The sequence below is a fragment of the Equus przewalskii genome, chromosome 13 (assembly GCF_037783145.1).
Source record: "Equus przewalskii isolate Varuska chromosome 13, EquPr2, whole genome shotgun sequence".
NCBI lineage: Eukaryota > Metazoa > Chordata > Mammalia > Perissodactyla > Equidae > Equus > Equus przewalskii.
The window spans coordinates 62,219,074-62,224,981 of NC_091843.1; the positions used below are offsets into that span (position 1 = coordinate 62,219,074).

Below are 5,908 nucleotides of genomic sequence, written 5' to 3' on the forward strand. Positions count from 1 at the left end.
TTAACCTAAAATCTGTATAAATGAAGTGTAGCCAGGCAGCACCCTAAACAAATGGATGCGTTTTTCCTCTGGTTCTCAGCAGAGGAAAGTTTCATTTTGAAATATCAGTGTCGTTTTCATAACAAGTTCATTGCCATGTATTATACTCATCAATGCATTGAGTGAAAGGATTATAAAACAGAATACTCATTTCATAGTTGTGTTACTGAATGTTGAAGGATTTGTTTGTATATGAAACTGGTACATTTCCTTGACATCCTAATATAAAAATCTTTTGTATAGATAAGGTCAGTATTGATGGGCCGGTACTATAATCCTGTAAAGTATTGCCCTAATGTATCTTAAAGTACAAATATCCTTTTAAGCTTTTCCGTTTGCAAATGAAAGAAAATTCGTTTATGTATTATCTCCATACCAGTTAAGATGAGAATAGATCTGACTTTAAGTGGAGAGTACTGTATTTTCAGATGTATTTTACCCTTGTGCTCAGAGTTCATCGTTTTTTTCTTTTTTCCCCCTAAAGACTATTATGTGAAACTCTCCTCATTAAGTTATCACTATAGTTAGGACCCCACTCTGTATAACTCTAAAATTATATTAGAAATGTTGCACAGTGAACAAGCAGTCATGTTTAACATTTTTGTAATCAGGCTTAGTTCTCATCTCTTTGTACATATTTCTCTGATAAAGGTATATGCAAACATAGCTTTATCCATAGGGAGGCATTGTGTTTTCAGCTGTAATGAAGGGACAGGTGGAAGAGGTCAACCAACATAGTGGAATAAAAAAGTCATCTGGGTGTAGCCCCTGAATAAATATTTGTTTTTACTTACTATGTTTATTCATTGGTTTGTCTCCCCTTCACATGCTGGCAAGAATATCAAGGAGAAGGTGTTTCTTGTATAATGTCCCCTGCCCTTGTACCATATTGTGTGAGGCTTTAAAACAGAAGCTGCCACTGCCAACCCCAGTTTGTTTAAAGAGAACATACTTTCTTTTGGCCGGAGTAGAGCAAGTGTTCATTAGACCACTCGAAGCGGGGAGGGGATGACCTCATTAGTCCTTCTTGCTCCACCATTGCCTCCCTGCCCTGACTGAGCAGCTTTCCACCTCTCCTCTTTCTGTTCTCTTTCTAGCAAGGGGTTACTCCCCTAGTCAAATCTCTGTCCCTGTGGAGACAGAGATCACTGACCCATGGTGTGGTCACTCCTTGTAAACATCTTAGGTATATCTGTGACCAGCACAGAGGTGCAGAAACAGCAAAGAAAAAAAAAATGTTATGATAACTTCAGGATTCTGGCTAACAAGGCCTTTGGCTATGAACGGGATGATCAGGTCCATAGAATTCATTTTCATCCCCAAGTCGCCTTTTATTTCACCTTATCTCCTACTTTTCTCCAGCATTAACTCCTACTCAAGCTAAGCTGGGCTTCTTCTCACTCTGCCTTGACGTTTCCATCTTCCATCCAGTCTCTGTGGCCTTGTCCATGCCCCAAATGCCTTCCCTTTTCCCCTCATGATTGTGTCTCATCTCCTCTATGAATTATCAGTTCCCTAATAACAGTCAAGTACTTATTCACTTTTGTATCTCTCCCAGAATTTAATACAGGATATTTTACTAAGGAGACATAGTAAATATCTGTTGAGTTAACAAATATTATTTTAGGGGCTGGCCTGGTGGCATAGTGGTTAAGTTTGTGCGCTCCACTTTGGCGGCTGGGGTTCAAGGGTTTGGATCCCTAGCGTGGACCTAGCACCACTCATCAAGCCATGCTTTGGTGGCATCCCACGTAAAATAGAGGAAGATTGGCAAGAGACGTTAGCTCGGGGCCAATCTTCCTCATAAAAAAATATATATTATTTTATTAAGGAAAATTTCTGTGTCATTTTAGATCTCTAATATCTTTAGAATTAAAGTTAAGGATTTGTGAGAGCATGAAGATGCATTTACATTTAAAACTGCTTGCTAAAGATTATTTCTTTATTTTTTAATCTCTTTTCCTTTCCTCTGTACATCTCCAATATAAGTGAACAGGATATATTTCTTGAAATCTAAAGGCATGAAAATAATCCTTTCATTGTGTTCTTCTGTATCACAAGCATCTAAAATTACTGTTCTCTGAAGGATGGTTCAGGGTTCATGATGAATACTTGTTAAAAGGAACAATAAAAGTCCTAGTTAGCTGTTAGCCCCAAAATAGAAATGGTCATTATCAATAATCGAGCCCCTATAATAGATTCTTACTCTTTTAGAGGAGACCACAGTGTTTGCTGCCTCATTTCCAGAAAGGGCTTGTAAGAAAATCAGTGCCTGAAGTCACAGCTGTTCAGACTCTGGAGTCTCAGCAAGGCACGCTGGGTTGGAAAACCAGCTTTCCAAAGGGTCAAAGAAGCAGAAACTGATTTCTCACACACCATTACACAGTTTAACTAACATAACAAATGCCAAATAATTGCTGGCACTAATGGGTAGGTGGATGTTTACTTTGTGTGGTTACCATGGATTCCCTTAGCATTGATGGGCCTGCTGTGATTAAAATGCTGCCAATTTAAGGAAATAGCAGTGATATCGTTAGCTTGACTCAATAATTTGAAAAGAGTTTATTTATCTGAAAGATGGTTAAAACTATATTATACCCAAGTTGCTTTGATTTAATATCCTATTCCATGGGAGTTGTTTCAGTCTTACATAATTCTATTTAATCCAAGTATGTGTATGTGTATGTGTATAACTTTATTAGATATGTTTATTGACCTATTGAATTTGTGTGTGTGTGTATATATATATAACTTTATTATATATGTTTATTGAGCTATTGAGTTTATTGATTTATGCATAAAGTCTGTTGAGCTCTTAATATGTGTCATGCACTGGAATAAGCACTTCATTTGCATTGTCACATTTAATTTCATTAGGTATAATCATTCCACTTTACAGATTAGAAAACTGTGGTAGAGAGAGGTTAAGTAACTTGTCAATGATCCCACACTAGGAAATAGTAGACCAAGGATTTAAACCCTTGTGTGTGTGTGATTTCTTATCCAGCAACATCAGCGTTACCTGGAAACTTGTTAGAAATTCAAATTTTCAGGCCCCACCACAGCTCGACTGAATCATCAGAAACTCTGGAGATGGGGCTCAGCAATCTGTGTTTTGATAAGCCCTCCAGGAGGTTCTGGTCTTGGGAAAGTTTGAGAATCACAGCCTTCCATTCTTCTTCCCCTCTCAAGCGTTGGTTCCCGACCAGCTTTTCCAGCCTGCCTCTGCCCCAGCAGCAGCTGCCTTCTGGCTTTCACTGCCCGTTCCCCAACCCCCAGGCCTGCCTTTAATCACCTAGCTGTCTTTAATGAATCCATCCATACAAGGAATATTACTTAAGCTTATTGAAAGAACAAACTATGGCCTAGGTTTCTCCCTTGAATAAGCACTTTATCTAATCATTATCTGATGAAAGCTGTGAACCTCCTGTCCAGAGAAATGCACATATGTAGGTCCATGTAGAATTTGTTAATTACATTTCCCTGGAGCTGGTTCATGGGATGTCCGTGGAGTTCAGGTGAAGACTCTCAGATAGTGGTGGCTATAAAGAATTGTCTAGGTTATAGCCAAGGCCCATAAATGCCCCTGGCAGCAACAATAATGAGCGGTTCATCTCTCTTCACTAGTATTTTTTCTTTAAAAAAAAAAGTCTCACCTCTGACACTTAATTAACAATGGGTGAACTTAAGCAAGACTAACCTTTGAGCCTCAGGTGTTTCTCTCTGTAAACTAGGGGTAATAATACCCAACTTTTAGGATCATTGAAAATTTAGCAGTAAAAAATTTAAAGCTTCTTGCATTATAGTAGGGCACTCATTAAATTGTGTGTGTGAGTGTGTATTCTTTATCATTTGGAAAATATAGAAAATTACAAAGAAAATAAATAACCCATAAATATAGTAAATGATAATTCAGAGATAACCACAGTTGTCTCTCATTTTTAAAACATAGTTGGAATATACACAGTTTAGTAAATCCAGTTTTTACTGAAGAGTATATTATGATTCTTTGTAAACTTGCTTAGAAAGAGTTATCTCCAATGAATAATTTAGTATAATACATGAATAAGACTTAGTCCCTGCCTGCCTACACTCTACTGTATATTCTTTGTCCTATAATAGCGGTGAGGGATAAGCATTTTTTTTGTTTTAATTTGGTACCTACATAGCAAACACCTTTGAAATTTCCAACCCCCTTCTCCAGTCACTTCCCAATGATAACAAGCTTGGCAAGAGGGAAAGGAATGGAGGTGAATGTGGGCTTAAAATGTCTCTATTTTCCTAGTCTATTCTGATACTTAAAATTTCCCCCCAGCAAGACTAGAATCAATTGTGTTTTATCTCCAGATGTTATGGCTTGAGACCTCAGTTTAAATACTGTTTATTCATATCGAAGGCTGTTCATAATCTCTTTTACTGTCTTATCCTTTTTTTCTCCAATTGCTTGCCATAACATGAAATGTCTCAAAAAGAGAAAAAAATGTCAAAGCAATGTTTGTTTCCTGTTTTTATGAAATGCATTTCTTTTTCTACTCAAGTTTTATCTCCGATGGTTGATTGTTCACTGTTGTCTGGAGCAGGCATTCTCCAGTAGTCAGACTGAAAGCGCAAACTACACAATCATAGGAAATCATGGGCAGACCACTCCTGCCCTTAGGTCTTTGCCACCGCTGTCACTACCACCTAGTCTAACTTTATACATCATGAGCCCTGAGAGGGAAAGGGTAGGGTCGTTTTCTCTTCATTTTTGTCCAGTATCTAGTACTGTGTAAAATTAACAATTTACTCAATAACTCTGTTGACTGAATAGTATGTATTATCTTCAAATAAGCATGGACAATTCAAATAAATTTTTCCCCTGGATTTCAGACATTCTTATATCAACTTTAGTAATTGTTGGTTTGAGGGAAATCCAGCAATGAGAAGAAAAATTGCAGATAGAGAATCCTACATTTTTCTGCTTCCTTAATACTTAAAATGTTTTTTATACTTGTAACCAGTGTAGATAAGATAGACTTTTAAAATAAAGTCATGTTTCTTCCAAGGGACCGTATATCAGCCCTGAGAGAAGTCAGCGTGCATCATATATAACATCTGGAGATTTATGATCCCTTGGAGAATGCTGGCAGAACTCTTCTAGTCTTCTCAGAATTGTATTTGGCTTTTAAACTTTTTTATATTTACATCTTTTTATCTGTAAAAATGATATCTATTCATAGTCAAATATTTGAAAGATATAGAAATTGTAGGAGGAAAAAAACCACCATCACCAGCATTCAGACATAGAAATATAACCATTCTAACCTTTTGTTGAATTTCCTGCTATCATGTTCCACATTTGTTAAATGTATTATAAAACAGAAGGTTGGAGTAAACTATTATTTATATTCATTTTGATATTATACAATCAGCTTACAAGATGCCCACTGTTGGTATAATTGTCTTCAAGTCAGAATATTAAACATTTCCCCCGAAAACTTTATGTTACCTATATTAGGTCAAGTATCTTTAAGTTTCTTTTCTGAAAAATCAAATTTAACTAAGGTAGGAAAATCAGAACAATCTAGTAAGAGCAAGGCTCCTCATTGAACCTTACAAATAGAATCTTTGATATTATTTATAAGCTTTTTATTTCAAAAATTCCAATTATCATTGTAATAAAAATGAACTGTCAAATTTACATCTACGTTGATTCAGATGCTGTACCTCCTTTTTTCTTTTGCTTTCTAGAATTCTTTGTGTATTATTGAAGAAGACAATAAATTCATCTTGCCCTTGTCAATTTATAAGTCAGATTACACTAATCCCAATGGCATTATGATGAAAAACACTATAATAAAAAAGTATCCAAATTTCAGACAATGAGACA

At 36.3% G+C, this 5,908-nt stretch overlaps 1 protein-coding gene across 1 annotated transcript in view; it reads left to right on the forward strand.

Moving 5' to 3' along the window:
• Window positions 1–5,908, forward strand: part of FBXL17 (F-box and leucine rich repeat protein 17) — a 464,109-nt gene that overhangs the window by 344,526 nt on the left and 113,675 nt on the right. The window lies entirely within an intron of this gene.